Source organism: Malus domestica, chromosome 01, assembly GCF_042453785.1.
Source record: "Malus domestica chromosome 01, GDT2T_hap1".
Lineage (NCBI taxonomy): Eukaryota > Viridiplantae > Streptophyta > Magnoliopsida > Rosales > Rosaceae > Malus > Malus domestica.
The window spans coordinates 15,092,488-15,112,939 of record NC_091661.1 but is presented as its reverse complement, the minus strand read 5'-3'; the positions used below and the strand labels follow the sequence as shown (position 1 = coordinate 15,112,939).

Below are 20,452 nucleotides of genomic sequence, written 5' to 3'. Positions count from 1 at the left end.
TGACTTTTTTGTGTAAAAATGTGATTTTTCGTTAAAGTGAACAGTACCGGGTGCTTTTCGTTAAAGTTCCTTTTATTTTATTTTTTTGATGGTAAAAAAGAAGCTTTTATTTCACTAACAAAAAAGTTATCCGTACAAAACACAAACAGAGCCTTTTATGTTACTTATTGTGTGGCTTACAGAAACTTTTTTTTTTTTTTTAGTGTAAAATGTCGATGTACGCAAAAAAAAAAAAAAAAAAAAGAGGTGGTGCTATCCACAAATGATTTTTATTTTCTACACTCTTTTCAATTTTCGGCTTTTAGATTAAATAAATTAAAAAAATCAAATAACAAAAATTAACATTGTGTAAAATAAAATAAAAAGATATATATGAATAGCATCACCCTTAACAAGCTATCCTCTGTAATGATGAGCCTAACTAATTCTATGAAATATGACGAGTGTCATCATCTGAGGAGTTTATTATAGGGGATGTTTTTTCTTCTTCTACACGCTAACCAAAGAATGTTGAAGACATTTCTCATTGGGCGTGTGCACAATGTCCTAATGTTTCCAAGACAAGCCTAGCTGTACATATAAGAAGATTCATATTCTTCTTTTTCTTTTTCGTGTCTTTTCGGCTCCCTTTTTTTTTTCTTACAAAAAAAACGATAGAGTGATATTTCATTAATTATCATAAAATACAAGAATGTTATTGGGTAAATAGGTTTAATGACCAATCAATTGATGCGGAGTGAGTTTGCACAATTAGATAAATAAGAGTAAGCCCCTAGAAGGTTAACACAAGCACAAACACACAATCGACAAGCGCATAATTGCCACTAGTATTGATCTTTTACAATAAACGATATATACAACAAGAGTTAAACGGGCAGCCACATTGGTCATTGTCGATAGCGAGGCTACATAAAGTCATTGCACTAGAGCAAGATCCACATCAAATCATTGTTGACAAACGAGACTACATAACTCATCGCTCAAAGGCGAAGACCAATCTATCCATCAGAATAGCACGGCCACAAGACTTGTGAGTGAAACACAACTACACTACTCCAAGAGGAGGTACGTGAAGGCCGAAAGGGGGGTAAGCTCGTGGTCAGAGGGCTGAGTCGTGGATTGGGAGGGGAGGGGAGAAAAGGCTAGGATGGGGGTGAAGGGGGAGATAGAAAGGGAAAAAGGGCTAGGACAAGAAGGGAGAAGCTACCACCGGCCCTCAGCCATAGCCAGAGGCCGACGGCTATGAGAGCAACTCCACCCATGTGGATTGCTCGGGGGACAGGGGAGAAGAAAGGGCCTGAGGCCCGGTGGACAGTGTTCTAGCTATGGAGAGCCCGAGTGAGGGTGGGAGCCCGAGCACAAGGCCCGTGAGGAATCCACCAGCCTGCAGCCCGAGGGCCAGGCATTATTTAATTTTTTTTGTGTCAGGCACGTGTCCCTCACTCGCGAGTGGGGGCGCGTCGTCTGACCGGATTTCAGGCGCTAGGGCCCGGGCGCAGAGAATTGGCAGGTGAACGTTAGGAAGCCACGTGGCTTCCCACGGTCTGTTCGATCTGAAGGGGTTTAAATAGGAGTCGTCCGATGCAACTGATTTCAAATTTAAAAAAAAAAAAAAATAGTTTAAAATTAAGAAAGTTACCGTTGTGACACGTGGCACAATCTAGAGTGTTGGAATTCAATTTTTTTTAAATCCAACGGCAGAGATTAATTATTTGAATAAAAATTTAAAAAAAATTATAAAAAATCTGAAAAAATTGTAAAAAATCTGAAAAAAAAATTGTAAAAAATTTGAAATCCATCGCTAAATAATTGTTTTTTTTATAAAATAACACGTGGCGCAACGAGAACGATTTAAAAAATCTTATCTGAAATTACAAATAATTTTATTTTGTATTATTTAAACAAACAAACAAAAAATAATATTTTATTGCCTATTGCCAGGGGGGAGAGGGCTCCAAGGGTGAAGATGCAAATGACAATTACTGTTCATTAAGGGCAGTCACTATTCATTAAAGGCAGTTACTGTTCAATAGGGTGAATTCAATAGTGGATTGCCAGGGGGAAGGGCTCCATGGGTGAAGTTGCTCTGAAGGTAACATGCTAGGGTTTTTTGAAAGGAGAGATGGCTCTTGCCGAGAGAGGATAGGTGTGTGAGAGAGAGAAAGGAACAAGTAGGAGGTCACCTTTTATTTTCTTTAGGAACTAAATTTTAAAATCAATGAGAAAAATTAATTTTTCTTCCATGATACGTATCATTGAGGATTTAAAAATTTAACGGTTAGAATTTGCACATAAAAACCTAAGAATAATACTTGCGTTATTCCTTTGGGAATGAACTCATTCCCCACGTGTAAATAACATATCTTCATTGAAAAAGCTTCTTAATCGAAACCATTCAATTTCTTAAGATTCATTTGTAGATCATCCCTACAAAAAATAATTTGGATCGGAGTTTGTTTACATCCAAATGTATCAAATAAATCAACATTGTCGGTACCAAGTTATATATTCATGTTAAACCACTATGTATTTGATACATTTACATGACTAAACGAACTCCAGTTCGAATGAGTTTTTGTAGGAATAATCTTCAAATTAAGATTAAGAAATTAAATGGTTCTGATTATGAAATTTTTTGGGCGATGATACATTCTTAAAGTGGGAGAATGAGCTGATTTCCGAGAACACAAGTGTTATCCAGAAGTTTTGCAACGGGATTTTAATAAAATTCGTACGACTGAGTGCTGGGTTCTATTATAGCCAGACTCAGAATCAAATATCAAAACAATTTTGGATTTAAGGTTCAGGGTTTTCCAATACACGAACTCTGGATTATTTTCTTTAGTGAGGTTTCATTATAGTTATCTTTAGTACCTATGAAAGGTAACTAAAGAGATGTCGCATCCCATGCATATGGAGAAGGATTCGAACTCTGGCCATGAAAAACAATCAACATCGCTGCTTCACCCACCCGTCTTATTCACCTTGCTAAATGGATGTTAAAATTGCAGCTCTAATGCAAGTGGTGAATAGCCCTTGTCCTTTCTCATCAGCCAGTCTCAATCCCAATTTTCTCCACATCCATAACGTACTTGGCGTTTGTGCATTGATCGGTCCATTGCGGCAACGCCACCATCGGAACCCCCAAACTAAAAGCTTACCAAGCCGAGTTCCAACCACAATGCTCCTATGCAACATAAGTGGAAAGATAACCACAATGTTAATTTTAAAACTTCTTAATGGCCAACTGCAAGTGAGATCATAACAGATTAACAAATTGAGCAAGCGATCGTAGAATGAGCAACAGTTTGATGAACCAATTGAATAGGTTTAGATGCATATTTGGCGCTTACCTGGATGTGCGTCTTTATTTCCTTTGCTCGATCAGCATGCTTCAAAGTATTCACAGTGTGATGATGCTAACTGTCCACAGGGGATAGCAACCATGATCGTTTGACAATTGCAACTCAAACCATCTTTGAGTATTCATGTCAATTTGCTGCAAAACTAATCACATTAAGTACAGTAGCAGGAAGGCACAGCGCCAGGGAGGACTTCAAGATAACAATTACAATCACATGCCTAATACGGTGAGGAACATAAGCAAGACCATTCTTTTGCTGTTCGCCCAGTGCATTTATGCAGTTTGCTAAGGCAAGAAGTGCATGGTTAATATATGCTCCATCCCTTAATTTTTGGCCTCCACTGTTTGTTTCCAATGCTTGTTCACTGCTAGCAAGATCCAGAAGTGCAAGTTTGCCTTGCATTAGCATTTCTTGATTCCGGTACTTGTTCCTTTCTCTTCTTTTTACTTTTATTTCCAGCACTGCATGTGATATGGTTAATGGGAAAACGAATCAATGGCAAGTATAATCAAACACCTGACCACGGAAAGATATTCATGGAAGCTGTTGAACATGCACCTAAATCTAGAAAAGCTATACGGCCTTTGGTATTTAAGGTATAGTAGAATCTCTAATAGATGGTTTATAGAAATGAACTCTTAAGGATTGTGGTTTCTAAGTACAGCCTACTTTCCATCTGCAGCACACAAATGAATTCAACTTACCGAGAAGATGTTCCATTAGCCTATGTCCTTTCAGTTTTCCGACAGCTATTCCCAAGTTTAAGAGTTCAAGAATCTTATCAGCAGATTATACCTGAATGAACAGTGTTTCAAAGGTTCACTCAATCCAAGTGGCACTAATAGCAGTATGGAGCTACCAATCTCTTTGCCAAATAGTTAACCATCTTTTTACGAGAAATACCAGAATCATTTTCTGTCCACTTGAGCATCAAACCATCTTTAAGTCCTCACTGTCGTGTCTACCAATAGTCCCGACAAGAACACTGCCCGTTCTTAAAATGGTGAAAACGAGTAGCGTCTCTCAAAATGATTTCTCTGCCCACAAGCTTGGAAATAAATTTGATGGTTCTTCATGATCCTCAACATCGTGTTCTCTGGTGTATTTATTAGCCCAAATGCAATGGCAAGTTTCTCACTGTGATGTTTAAGCATCTTCTCCTTCACTTCTTCACCAACATCATGCAATACTGAGTCAGTGTCAGTAACAAAACCCATATTTTTAATCTCTTTCCATATCTTTTCCATCATCTTGTAGATTGCCTCTTTCTGCATGTGAACTCCATCATCAACCCCAAACACATGAACTTTGTTTTGAATCTGAATCCAACTAAATCCTTGTCTTTCTTCACTCCCTTATTCTTCATTGACCTTCTAACTTGTGCAGCTTCTTCCCATCTTCCACAAGCTGAATACAGATTAGCAAGGGCTGAGTGGGCCCCACTCTTGTCTGGATCAATAAGCAGCAATCTTTCAGCTGCAACCTTTGCTAGATCTACATTTTTATGAACCTTACAACAAGATAAAAGTGAACCCCAAGCTATAACATCTGGTTTAACTGGCAAACTTTGTATAAAATTGAATGCTTCTTGAAGCAATCCAGCGCGCCCAAGCAGATCAATCATGCATGCATAATGGCTATGGGTGGGTTCGATTTTGTGGACGTTCCTCATTAAATTATAGTAGCTCCTGCCCTGTTCTACCAATCCCACATGTATACAGGCAGAGAGCACGCCGACATAAGTTATATGGTCAGGCTTAATACCATGTGACAGCATCTTCTCAAACAGTTCAATGGCATCTTCCCCATGACCATGTTGAACCAGGGCTATGATCATGGAAGTCCAAGAAACCGTATCTCTATTCGAGTAAATCAAATTGAATACTTTCTTTGCACCACTGATGCTTCCAGCTTTAGAATACATTGAAATTAGAGCATTGCTTACAGAAACTGAATGGACTTCCCCCGACCTCATGGCACTTGCATGAATTTGTTTTCCATAGTCTAAAGAAGCCAAGCTCGAACTGACACTTAACATAGCTGCTAAGGTGTAGCTGTTCGGCTTGGGGCCTTGTTTTATCATTGACATGAAGAGCTCCAAAGCATCATTATTCAACCCATTCTGTACATAACCAACAATCATTACTGTCCATGCAACCACGTCACGGTCTCTCAACGCGTCAAATATCTGCCCGGCTGGCATTATATCCCCAAGCTTTATGTACCCATGCAATAGGGCCGTAAAAGCTATAACATTGAGATCGGAAGTCACGCATTGCTCTAAAATCTTTTGAGCAATTGCCAACCCACCAGATTTAGCATACATTGTGATCAAAGCATTTTTCACTGCATCATATGTGCCCAGCTCAGCTCTTACAATATGGGCATGGATTTGCTTCCCAAGTTCCAACTTCTCAAGGTTAGCACAAGCTGACAGAATGCTTGCTAAGGTGAACTTGTCGGGCTGTAGAACAGAATCCTGAAGCATACATGAAAGGTAGTCAGTGCTTCCATGTCAAGGCCATGCTGATTGTATCCTGCAATCAACGAATTCCAAGAAACAATGTCGCGCTCCTTCATTTGCTTAAACTGAGCAAGAGCAAGGTCAGCGCAACCGCATTGCATATGCAAAGAAATCATAGCATTCCAGCTCGATGTGTTTTTCAACCTCATCCTATCGAAAACAATCTTCACGGTCCTGGGATCACCAGATTTTGCATACATGTTTAAAAGACAGTTGGCAACAGAAACATAACTGCCAACCGCAAGTTCAACAACAAACGAATGAACCTTCCTACCAATCTCCAAAGCCTTAACAGCACCACATGCGGAAAGAATGTTAGTAAGGGTGAACTGGGTCACCAGAACTCCGTCCGCAATCATCTGCACAAACATCTGAATGGCATTCCCGTAACGACCCATCTGATTGTAACCCACGATCATTGCGGTCCAGGAAACGGAGTCCCGTTGCGGCATTGCGTTGAAAACGCTCAGTGCCTCGTCAAACCTTCCCTGCTTTGCATAAGCGGAGATAATAGTGTTCCATGAGAGTGTATTCCTTAGGGGCATTTCGTCGAACACGCGGTGGGCATCGGAAGCAGAGCCGGTTTTGAGGTACGCGGTCATGAGTTTGTTCATAAAAAACACACTGCAGAGGTGAAGGCCGGATTTGATGATCTGGGCATGGATTGATTGGCGGCAAGTAAGTCTCGCTTTCTGAGGCTTGCTTGCAGCTGATATGCGTAGAAGTCCGAACGGGAGGCCGGATTTGAGGCCTCCATCGGAATTACTAAGAACTAGACGGTAACTAATGAATGTACACATCCAGTGGCGAATTTGCCTGCTTTCAAAGTGATGGTATGTATTTCTCGTCGTCCACGTTTTTAACTTTTATGTTTTTCATATTCGCTCGCCCAATTCATTTTCCTGCCCTTCCCTCGAGTGACACCTTTTTGAGGGATTATTTGACGGACACCTTGTGGTGGTGTCAATTTCGAACTTTTTATTATTACCAAGTTTGGGGGGACATTGATTATTCAACTTCCAGCGTCAAGACATATCTAAATCTCGAGCATGAAGGATTTATGTATGGTATGTAAACTAAACGGTCACAATATGAATTTATGTAGGAGTTTACAGATTGTGCACTAATGAGAATTATTGGAAAACTCGAACTTTGTGGGCTGACACAAGGCAATAACCTTACTAGCTGAGTCAACCCTCGTTGGCTTGTCTATTACTCATTTTGTTTCCAAGAATTTGAATAGTTTATAACTTGGAAGTGACTAGGTCGTCAATAATTTATTTCTCCATCTTTTAGTGTATGTGTATCATTGTATAAATAATATATATATATTATTCTTGCAAAAAAATAGGCGAATATAGTTCTTAAAAAAAAATTAAAAAATTAAAAAAAACTACAATAACTACCATTTGGCTCAAAAATATTAGGGATAGAAATTTGAACTCCGGCCATAAAAAATACTCTACACCACTACATCACCCATTTAATTAACCTTGCTAACTTAGATATATAAAAAAGAAAACTAATAAAAAGAACTTGAAAACTTTGAGTTTTAACGATAATGATAAAATAAAAGGTAAAGTGAATAGTACTATGATTGACTTTTTAGTGTAAAATGTGATTTTTCGTTAAAGTAAACAGTACCGGGAGTTTTTCGTTAAAGTTTCCTATATAAAATGCAGCTTTAATTGATGAATAAAAAGTTGCGACAAGTGCATAACATGAACCAAATTAAGCTTTATTAGAAAACTTGGTGTTACATCTCACCTAAAACCCTAATTGTCTTTTGTTGAACCACATTGTCAGTAAACTCATCAATGCGTAACGAAGGATTCAACAGATTCGTGAGCCAAAACCTCCAGTTGTGGGCACCATGTAACCACCAAACCCTTCTCAGACGTCTCCTCTGCAAATCCTTTTGGGAGCTTGGCTGCTTCTACTTCCCTAACCACCCACAAGAATTTGCATTTGCTCCTCCTCAAACCCCAAGCCAATTCCTTCATTTGCTCAGCTTCGAGTTGTGCTGCACTGCCGAATGCCACGTATGTGAGAGACCATTTTGGCTGTTGTTCTAGCCATTTCATGCATGCATCGTTGTTGAGCTTGAAGAGGTTGACACCATATTCTCTGTCATATCCACCACCTAACAAAAAGCAAAATAATTATACAAAAAATTAATGAACGATCACAATTTTTTTTGTCTGATTTCTTATATAAACCACATGCCCCAGTGAATTGCATACTAATATGCATTCATGTATCAATTATTCACTGAGGAAATAAACCGATGTAAGTTTTACTTGTCATGTAATGTTATCTACTAATACAATAAAAGAATTATGTAATTTCTTTTGTTCCATTACTACGAAGAGTTTCGAATTCTGAACCTAGCCTACTTCTATCCATCACTCTACCCACTCTCACAACTAGACTAACCCCGCTTAAAGATCGAATTATTTACTTTCTAAAAAAACAACAACAACAAAGTTTTTTCCCACTAAGTGGAGTCGGCTATATGAATCTTAGAACACCATTGCGCTCGGTTCTGTGTCATGTTCTCCGTTAGATCCAAGTACTCTAAGTCTTTTCTTAAAGTCTCTTCCAAAGTTTTCCTAGTTCTTCCTCTACCCCTTCGGTCCTGGACCTCTGTCCCGTAATCGCATCTTCTAACCGGAGATTCAGTATGCCTTCTTTGCACATGTCCAAACCACGGTAAACGATTTTCTCTCATATTTCCTTCAATTTCGGCTACTCCTACTTTACCTCAGATATCCTCAATCCTAATCTTATCCTTTCTGGTGTGCCCGCACATCCAACGAAGCATCCTCATCTCCGCTACACCCATTTTATGTACGTGTTGATGCTTCACCATCCAACATTCCGTATCATACAGCATCGTCGGCCTTATTGTCGTCCTATAAAATTTTCCTTTGAGCTTCAGTAGCATACGGTAGTCACACAACACCCCAGATGCACTCTTCCACTTCATCTATCCAGCTTGTATTCTATGGTTGAGGTTTCCATCTAATTCTCCGTTCTTTTGCAAGATAGATCTTAGGTGGCGAAAGTGGTCACTCTTTGGTACTTCCTGATCTCTGATTCTCACCCCTAACTCATTTTGGCCTCCATTTGCACTGAACTTTCACTCCATATATTCTGTCTTTGATCGGCTTAGGCGAAGACCTTTAGATTCCAACACTTCTCTCCAAAGATTAAGCTTCGCATTTACCCCTTCCTGAGTTTCATCTATCAACACTATATCGTCTGTGAAAAGCATACACCAAGGAATATCATCTTGAATATGTCCCGTTAACTCATCCATTACTAATGTAAAAAGGTAAGGACTTAAGGATGAACCTTGATGTAACCCTACAGTTATGGGGAAGCTTTTGGTTTGTCCTTCATGAGTTCTTACAGTAGTCTTTGCTCCATCATACATATCCTTTATAACTTGGATATATGTTACTTGTACTACTTTCTTCTCTAAAATCCTCTGAAGAATGTCTCTTAGGACCCTATCATACGTTTTTTTCCAAATCTATAAAGATCATGTGTAAATCATTTTTTCTATCTTTATATCTTTCCATCAATCTTTGTAAGAGATAGATTGCCTCCATGGTTGAGCGCCTTGGCATGAACCCGAATTGATTGTCCGAAACCCGTGTCTCTTGCCTCAATCTATGCTCAATGATTCTCTCCCAAAGCTTCGTTGTATGACTCATTAGCTTAATACCCCTATAGTTCATGCAATTTTGTACGTCACCCTTATTCTTGTAGATAGGCACCAAAGTGCTCTTTCGCCACTCATTTGGTATCTTCTTCATTTTCAAAATCCTATTGAAAAGGTTTGTGAGTCATGCTATACCCGTCTCTCTGAAGACTTTCCACACTTCAATCGGTATATCATCTGGGCCTATTGCTTTTCTATGCTTCATCTTTTTCAAAGCTACAACCACTTCTTCCTTCCTGATTCGGCAGTAAAAGGAGTAGTTTCTACACTCTTCTGAGTTACTCAACTCTCCCAAAGAAGTACTCCTTTCATGTCCTTCATTGAAAAGATTATTTAAATAACCTCTCCATTTGTCTTTGACCGCGTTCTCTGTAGCAAAAACATTTCCATCCTCATTCTTGATGCACCTCACTTGGTTTAGGTCCCTTGTCTTCTTTTAGCTTGCTCTAGCTAGTTTATAGATATCAAACTCTCCTTCTTTGGTATATAATCGCTTATACATATCGACATAAGCCGCTAGCTTAGCTTCTCTCACAGCTTTCTTCGCCTCCTGCTTCACTATTTTATACCTTTCACCATTTTCATCGGTCCTATCCTTGTATAGGGCTTTACAACATTCCTTCTTAGCCTTCACCTTTGTTTGTACCTCCTCATTCCACCACCAAGATTCCTTTTGGTGTGAAGCAAAGCCCTTGGACTCTTCTAATACCTCTTTTGCTACTTTTCGGATACAACTAGCCATGGAATCCCACATTTGGCTAGCTTCCCCCTCTCTATCCCACACGCATTGGGTGACTACTTTCTCTTTGAAAATGGCTTGTTTTTCTCTTTTTAGATTCCACCATCTAGTCCTTAGGCACTTCCAGGTCTTGTTCTTTTTTCTCTCTCTTTTGATATGTACATCCATCACCAACAAGCAATGTTGATTAGCCAAGCTCTCTCCGGTATAACTTTGCAATCCTTCCAAGTTATCCGATCCCCTTTCCTCATTAGAAGAAAATCTATTCGTATTTTTGCCGAGCCACTCTTGTAGGTGATAAAATGTTCTTCTTTCTTCTTAAAGAAGGTGTTGGCTAAGAAGAGATCATATGCCATTGCAAAATCCAAGATGGCTTCCCCATCCTCGTTTCTCTCCCCAAAACCATGGCCACCATGAAAACCTCCATTTAAATCTCCTCCTATAAATACCTTCTCCGTCTGAGCAATTCCTTGCACCAAGTCTGTAATACCCCATATAAAAAAATGGTTATATATATATGTGTGTGTGTGTGTGTGTGTGTGTGTGTGAGTAATTATTTTTACGTACAAGAACCTATTTTCGGTATGTAAAATAGTGTCAATGTAAAATCCTTTTTCCTACAAATTATTTCAAAAACTAGCTATTTCATGTTCATATGTAATTAGAGATATTTTTAGTTTGAATTGGAGAAGGGAAATTAAATGAATTTGGTTTGATTTTCCTCACAAAGGGCCAAGAGTTTGAGGTTGGACTAAATGAGTAGTTATGTCTTGTTATTTTCTCTCAAAGATGAGGTGGAGAGTTTGTAACATTAGGAGTTAATGATTTGGTGATTACTCACCACTCTAAATGTGGAGTGGAAGTCTATATAGCATACGTGCATGTGTCTAAGTGCATGAGTTTGGCTTTATTTTCTCACAAAGGCTAAGTGGAGTTTTGCCAACCATTAGAGAATAAAGAGGAGGGGTTAGTCACCACTCTAGATAGGTAAAGGTGGAAGTTGGTAATTAATAGAAGCTAATTATTAGGGTGTGGAGGTGGGAAGCCTTTGGCTTATATGTGTGGCTAAGTGTTGAGTTTGGTTTGATATTTTTACCAAGTAGGAGTGAGTTGGCAAGTTGAGTTAATGTAGAGAGATTACTCACCTCTAAACATTTGAGAGGTGTGAGTCTATATAGAGCCATAGACTAGGTATGTGTATGTATTGGCATGCATGTGGCAATATGTTGTTGTTGTTTTAGAGTGCTTACTCACTAGCCTAGGGGAATCTCAATTAATTGTCTATATTCTCTCTTCAATGCTTCAAATCTATCATTCCAAATCTTCCAATAAGGTGAGAATGGGTGGGATTCATATCCCTTAGAGATGAATGTGGCTTTTGAGCTTTTGTCCACTTTGCATGATATTCACCACTCTAAATAAAGGAAGATGACAACTTATTGTGGTTAGAACATTTCATGCGGCCTTTGATGCAAGGAACATCTTTCATATTATTCATTAGTTCATAATTAACTTCACATTTGTTGTTTTGCTATTGAACCACATAACATGGTTGATAATTGGTGAGGATTCATTCCCCAAATTGTTTGGACGTGGCCTTTGGGTGCAAGGACCACCTTGCATGATATTCATTAATTCATGATTAATCTAACACTTGTTGTTTTTCCATTGGAACACATTTCATTGCTATTGATTAGGACAACAATTTTTGCTTTGTGATTGGAACACATTTCATGGTAATGATTAGCACAACACTGCTTTCTTTCCATTGGCACACTTGTGGAGATTCTTTGGAGAAGAAGATGGCATGCAATCTACATAAAGGAAGGAGAAAAGAAACAACGGGGGGACATAGAGAAAGAAGGGAGAGAAGGGAGAGAAGAGAGAGGAAGAAAAAGAAAAAGAAAAAGAACAACTCCAAAGCTATTCTCCTTTTTCATATTACCCCTTATCTTTCATATACATATTCTTAAGGATTTAAGCCATCTTTCTTTGTATTTGTAAGTCCCTTATATATATAGTGAAATACAATGAAAGCAAACCTCAGTGGATGTAGTCGAATTGGCGAACCACTTAAATCTTGTGTTGTTTATGCATTTACATTTGGAGATCATTGCCATGAGAAGCACTTCCACCAAACTATCGGAAATCTCTATTCATCTCTATTGAGGATGATGTATAAAAAGTGTTAGACAAATCCCAGAAAAATAGATGAAACCTTACCCAACAAATCTCCACCAAACTCCATCTATCAAAAGAAAGTTATCCAAAAACTAGAAATTCGTCCAGCCTATTTAACAGACTAAAACACCATCATACATATATTATATTATAATACTTTCTTCATGAGAGTTGTTCGTCTATCTCTCTACCATGACATATCAAAATTTCAGGAAATGCCAAAGGTGCAATCTTCCAATATGTTTAAAATACCAACTCAGTCTCTAATCCTGTAGAAAACTGGACAGCCATGTTATGAGTACCAAAACCCTATTTTTCGTAGCCTTGGATCGAAACACTTCCTTCACAAAAGTTATTCCTTATCATCTCCTCTATAACATATCCAAAAACCATGACAATGTAATCTATATGTTGACTTATATCCCAGTTCGAACAGCTGATAGTTTCAGCTATATTAAAGAAGAAGAAGTAGAAGTGGTGGGCTAAAATAAAAATAAAAGATGATGTTTGGAAAGGGAAAAGCTAGAAACATGATTCTATGCCTTGTGGCCTTGGAGACATATATTGGACTCTAACAATTATTTTCTCTAACATGGATGTCTATTCTTTTCTAATAAAAATAGGTTGCCCGAGCAAGATGGACGAGACATTGGAAAAACATATATGGAGTGGTCAACGAGCAACACTCTATATGATGGATTATAAATTATTACTTTGTTATTAGTATTATGATTATATTACTCTTGTTACTAATCAATTTGTTTTATGTTGAAGCTTGCAGACTTGTAAGATAAAGTGTGAGTATTGATATCTATGTGAACATGACATATACATATGCATTGCAAAGCTAGAAAATGTGTTGTGTCAAGTGCTCACTTGTGTAAAGTGTTTAAGTTGTGAGGATATTCAAAAGCTGAAGTTTGCCTTGAATAATAATGAACAATGTATATGCCTAGCGTAGGGTGCAGGGCTTGAGTATACAAATTGGTTGATTATAAAAAGAATGAAATCTTGTATATGTCAGACGTAGGGTGTAGGGCTTGAATATACATTTGGGCGTCAGGGGAAGTGCTTGTTTAATAAAGTGGAAACTGAGAGTTTAATTACAAAAATTGGGTTAAGGGATGAACGGGAGTTAACTCATAATCTAACGTACTCAGAGCCAAGTGATATAAGCATGGTATGGGACGTGCAGGCTTGGGTACCTTAGGTATGTGTTGACGGGATTAGAAGGGAGTGAGTACATTCATGCATCTCATTGCATACATTTTATGTATTTTCAAGAGCTACTCATTTCAATTATTATTTTAGTTGGTACTTTTGTTATGAATTAATTTTGTATACTAATATTTGTTACAATTTAATTATTATTTTGTTAGTAGTTTTTGTTGTGAATTAATTTGTGCACTATAGCTATTCCGATGCGTATTCAATAAATTTTTATGTAAGATTTGGTTGATGAATGGTGTAATTGTTATAATTTTATTTTATTTTCCACCATATCTTGGTTGTAGAATTTTTTTCTATAGCTAAGATATGGCTCACACCCTAGCTCGTGGATAGTCTTTATTCGCAGGTCGGGGCGTGACAAAGTCTCCAAGATCTTCCCAAAATTTCTCCTTCAAACTCGTATCCAACCCTACTTGAGGTGCGTACGTACTAATCACATTGATGAGTTCTTGTCCTATAACAATCTTGATTGCCATAATTCTATCTCCTACCCTCTTGACATCTACAACATCTTGTGTCAAGGTCTTGTCCACGATGATGCCAACACCGTTTCTTGTTCTATTTGTGCCCGAATATAAAAGCTTAAAACCTGAGTTTTCTAGATCATTTGCCTTAAGACCAACCTACTTAGTTTCTTGTAGGCACATAATATTTATCCTTCTCCTCACCATAACTTCCATTACTTCAATAGATTTTCCCGTTAAGGTTCCTATATTCCACATTCCAAAACCCATTCTACTCTCTTGAACTCTACCCTTCTGTCCTAGCTTCTTTACCCCCCCTCCCGTCTAATAGGATCAAAGTACTTTTTTCGTGTGTCATGTGTAAAGTTGATAGGAGCATATGCTTTCAAACAACTTTGAGTGGAGTCATTCAAAAAGAAGTTTCTATGACTCCCTTACTCATTTAACACTGCATCTGGATGCCGATGGAGATACAGCAACCCTTGCTTACTTATCACTGTGCTCGGGCCACACAGCGCGCCACTTACGGGTGACGCCCTAGCTTGCACCATTTCGTTCTGGATTCATTTTCATAAGGATTCGACGTAACCTAGGAGTGCCAGCTGTCGACTACCTAACGCCCTTCCCTTCCTTCTTTATCCGGGCTTGGGATTGGCAATGTAAGATAAACTTACACAAGCGGAGTTATTTACTTTCTAACACTACATACTAAAATCATATCATCAGTTTGAAACTTAAATCAAAGCTTTAATTGGCACTAAAACAATATCATTACCGAAGGAATGAAACTAATTAATGATTAAAACATCTTCCAAATGTACTTACATGTTCTTCCAACTCATAAAATGAGTTGCATAAAACTCAATCAGCTTTGTCAACATTGGAGAACTGACCCACAACTATGTCATAGATAGCTGGGTAAGACCTAAAATCATATAACCTAGATGGCATATCCCCAGGTTCAACTGGTGGCAATCCTGGAAGCAAAATCTTAGACTGATCATATTTAGTAAGAGGGAGCTTGAGCAATCCTTTGTAAGCATGGTAGTCAATATTGTCAACTGCACAAGACTGAGTAAAGAAAACAACTCCAACTATTCCAAACTTTTTGGCAACATCTAAAGGCCAAGGAATGAAAGCGTCATAAACAATACAGTTAGCTGGGCAGCCTGAGCTTGAAAGCTTCTCAAGGAGTTTGGCCAGAGTTCGCAAACCGACTTGCTTAAAGCTCTCCAAGTAGGCCTCTACACTTTCAACTCTTTGATGCCGCCTTGGTCGTAACCATCTGAAATGGTCTCCAGGGCAAAGTAGCTACTAGATAATCATGATGATTTGTGCAGTATTGTGTTGTAGGCGAAAAGGGTTGTGACTAGTGTGATTTTGACTCCTTTGTGATGTAAAAGCTTGGAGAATTGGAGCATGGGATTAATGTGGCCTTGTTGGGTAGGATAGGGGAAGACCAAATAGTGAGATTTTTGATCTCTGTGTCTTTCCCCCATTAGTGAGAACTGTTTGGAAGATGGTTTTGGCCAGTTTAGATCTAGATCTTGAGTTTGGTTGCAGTACTATGTTAGATTAATTTGTATTTGCGTATTATCTTAAACCTAAAGGTTGGCATTGACTCATGCATTGTATTACTTACGGTGATGATTACTTTGTTTTATTACCATTCCCTTGTTTTGTTTGTATGTCGTGTATTACAATTACAATTACAATTTTATGATGTAAACCGTTGAATAACCATTTCAATTTTTGTTTTTTGTGTTCTAGTTAAAGTTAAATGGGACGCGTATGAGAGGAATGCCGGCAAAATGACAGAGCAAGGTAGGGGAAACAAAAAAATTGATACCGAAAGTTTTAAACCATTTTTTCAAATAGTTTTTCTTTTCAAGTTTTTGTTTCATGGATTTGCTTTCACTTCTAACTTCTTCTTCATCCTCCTCCTCTTTTTCCCATCTTTCTCTTTCATATATTCTCCCTATCTCTAAGTAAATAAATGAGAACAAAAATTAAACTTACAGAAACCTTGATGGAAAGGTTTTACTATTTCACGTGTGTGTGTGTTTTCATAAAAGTAATGCAAACTAAAAATAAATAGGTATAATGCGCTTTTTTGTGTGTATTTACACTGGTTTCTCTAAAACACAAGTAGAAATCAGAGACACTTGGATGACTAAGGCTACAGAGCCCAATATTTATAGACTGGAGCTTGAGATTTGAATAATTGAAGGAATTACTGTTGGTGCATGGGTGAATAGGGATTGGTTTGAATTAGCTTTTATCGTGGATGAGCGCGTAAATAAAGGCTACTTTGAATGATTAACTTTTACTATTGATCTTATATGCGTAATGATACTTTACATGACAACACTATAGATGAATAGCAACTTGTCGGATTTACCGTTTAACTTTTGTTCTGAATGAATAGTAGTTGTGGAGCCAAAAATACAAATTCGTCAAGACTGAAAACAGTAGATTTTGGCTACCACATTAGTCAACAATATTTATCTTTAATGAATTGAATTTTTACTCTTCATTAAGGTCATAAGGGTCCTTGGGCATCTGGTAGTCTGCCCAATGTAACTTCTGGGGAGGTGAACTGGCCTTTTGACTAGAGGATCATGCATAAGAGGAAATTTATTTCATCTTCACCCATTTGGGATACTTGTACCTTTAACTGTCTGGCTATTTCTTTAAGTTCTGACTTGAATTTCTTACCGATTGAGATGGAAGAAGTAGAGGTTTCTAAAGTAGCAAGCCTTTGATAGAGAGGCTTGGCCACAGAGAATTCTGTATTGATTTGCTTAATGATTTGGTCATGCTTGAAATGGTCCCACCATTTGAGTGAAATCTGTCGAAGGTCCATTGAATCTCACTTGGCATTACAAAACCATTTCAGAAATGAAGTGTTATTAGCATTCTAAAAATCTCATTATACATTCATCACCATTATATTTTTCTTTTTAAATATAGAAATTTGAAGTGTAGAATGAGAAATTTGAAGTACCAATAACAATTACCTTTCAAAATCAATGGGAATATATATATATATATATATATATATATATATATATATATATATATATATATATATAAGATTTGTACACATTTAATGGTTGAGATGTAAATTAGTCTAATAAATTTCTTTTATTTAAATATTTTTGCATTAGGTTTTTTTAACTTAAAAAAAATTAATTATTCTCCCCCGATCTTTCTTCTGTTTCCAATCTTTCCGTCCTCTGCATGTTTTTCGCTCTTCCTTTCTTCTCCAGTAGTGATCTCTCCCCTGCATATTTTCTTTTCTCTACTTCTTTTTTCCTTTACAATTTTTTTTTCTCTATCCTTATAATCACATGTCTCATTGACTAACCATAAGGGCATGAACCCAACTTCAGTTGCAAAACATAGATAATCCAATAATTTGATTTGTAAAACAATGAATGGATGATCCCTGGACGCAGTCAAACAATTAATATATATCATGGGCATGAACCCATCCTCAGTAGCAAAACATATATAATCGAACAATTTGAATTTTCAAGGGGTTAATATGGCTATAGATTTCACATTGAGTTAGGGTTCTGCAGTCAAACAATTAATATCATGCGATGCACGAGGCTTATAGGTTACAACAATTTCAATTATTTCTTCAATAAATGGATGATTCCTGGACGCACTAATCTGTTGCTAGCTAGCTAAGTTGTGCAACATTTATATGGACTGCGATTCTATATGTGTTCAAAACATTCCAAGGGATAAAGGAATCGAGTTTGAATAAAGAAAACAAAAGTTTAGGTAGTTCAGAAAGATTCGATCACCAAGGTGGAGAAGAAATTTAAAAACAAAACAAAAAAATTACAAAATAAGATAGTATGGCCATGGGAGGATGAATGGAGAAGAAAGTGGGGAAAGATATGTTCATAGGATGAACGATGAAGAGGGAGAAGGAAAAAGTCAAAGGAGAAAAGGGAAATTAATGAGATAGGAAAGAAAATATAAAAATCTTAATTAGGTTTTTAGAATTTTATTCCCAATTCATAATTTAATTGGACTAATTAGATTACATCTCAAAGATTAATGGTTTAAGACTTGTGTTTTTTTTGTGGTGCCACGGATCCGCCTTTATATATATATATATATATATGAAGCCTTTTAAGGGCTTCTCATTTTTTCTTTATAAAAATGGAGATTAGTTGTAGGCCTCATACCACATTGAACTTTAACGATCAAAACTAGGGGTGGATTTTTTTGCCAAATTACCGTGCCATACCGATTTTGTGCCAATCGGTAATGGTATGATATTGTACCGTACTGAAATTTCATGGTACGGTATTGGTAATGGATACCATTATCATGGTATTACCGTACCGTACCAAAAATACAATATAATAAATCATTTATAAATTATATAATAGATAATTATATAACACATATTTATAATATTCCAATAATTTGAAAATAAAACCGTACTTATATTAGCATTGTTGTTGGTAACTTTGATCTCTTGAAATGGTGGAAATCAAACACAAAAGAGTTCCTAATTCTTTCACAAATAGCCAAGATACCTTTGTAACCCCCACTTCTACCGTTGCTAGTGAAAATGCATTTAGCCTAGGGAGGGTTGTGGACCCTTTTAGGGCATCCTTGACTCCTAAATTAGTAGAGGCACTAGTGTGTACTAGTGGTTGGTTTAAGCCAGATGAAGTAAACCTCTATAAGGAACCAACAGAAGATATGCTTCAATTTTACAAGGAAATGGAAGAAGAGGAAACAAGAAAGATATGCTTTAATTTTTTTAGCAAATTTGTTATAAAATGGTTTTCAACTTTATTTCTTTTTGCTACTAATTAATATGTTTTCTTTATTTGTAATGCAGACTTGACACAAACTCAATCTTCTACAAGTTCAATGCCTCCTGCAAAAGCTTCGACATCTCAAGCTTGAATAAATGATAAGTGAATTCTACTTTTTGAAATTTAGTTCCAATTTTCATTTGGTTTGAAACTTTAATTTATATTTGGATTGTAAACTTAATTTTCATTATGAATCTTGATGCATCATTTGAATTATTGTGTGTGTGAATTGTAAACGATGAATAATAGATGAATTTAAGCTACAATGTATGAGATAAAGGTACAAAAAAAAAGTTTTTCCCTTGAATTAGGTTAAAAAAACAAAAACAGATTTTGTCCCAAAATAAAATGGCAATTACCATTGCCATACCATGTCAACCGAACTTTTGGCAATACCGAACTTTGGTATATCGAAAGTTTGGTACGGTAATGGTAATAGATTTTACCAAACCGAATGTTTGGTACGGTAATTGGTACGAGGGTTTTGGTACGATAACCATACCGAATCCACCCCTAATCAAAACCGTCTATTTTTTAAGTTGCACCTCTTACTAGTTTTCCCTCTCCAACCTCTATTTTCGCAGGCTCTTCTCTTTAATTACCAAAACGAAAGCCTTGATTTCAGCAACTCAAAGCTGCTATGGTTGATGGGTAAGAGAAAAAAAAAGTTTTGAATTTTGCAAGAGTGATTAAAGTCAAGGTTCTCTCCCTCCAGCCACCACCCACTCACTTTAGGTCTGATGGGTAGGTGGCAACCCTTCCCTTTCCTTCCTGCTTCCTCCTCTCCCTTTCTCTTCATCTGTCACCCATTTTCCCCTCCCTTCTTTCTCCCATTTTTTCATCATTGCTGCCTGTTTTGCTTCATATCTCTAAAGATGGTGGCATGCCTCATCTCTTTAATGATGGTGGCTCACTCCAATTCACGAATTTTAAGGGTGGTGGACTTGAGCTTGGTTTCAAATTGGGTGTTTCATCCCTATCTTTTTGGTTTTTTGCTCATCTCTTGGAGATTTTCAGCTTGCCGCACCAGATTCAAATTAGCCCCAAGATTACTTATAATCCCTGACCCTAATAATTACTTAGCTCTCCTTCTTATGGGCATCAAATAAGTGTTATCTATGTGGATGTAAATTTCCGCATTCCTTTGATTGACGAATCTGCACCTGCAAAATAATAACACCTAGGATTAAGGCCAAAAGCCTCACGCATCCACGATGAATGGGGATGGGGATGGGGCTTTGGCTGAAGAATCTCTGATGCCAAAGTTAGAATTCTAGAAAGAATGTGTTTAGACATTTGCAGGTAGCAAAAAACTCTAGAATTTTAGAGATGGGTGTATTTATAGGAGAGATAAAGGAGATATACC

The 20,452-nt window shown here is 37.3% G+C and overlaps 2 pseudogenes; both read right to left on the bottom strand.

Annotated features, from left to right (window-relative positions):
* Nucleotides 1–2,717: 2,717 nt before the first annotated feature.
* Nucleotides 2,718–6,856, bottom strand: LOC103417929 (pentatricopeptide repeat-containing protein At2g22070-like; annotated as a pseudogene).
* An 847-nt stretch (nt 6,857–7,703) lies between these two features.
* Nucleotides 7,704–15,787, bottom strand: LOC103451529 (mogroside I-E synthase-like; annotated as a pseudogene).
* Nucleotides 15,788–20,452: the final 4,665 nt, after the last annotated feature.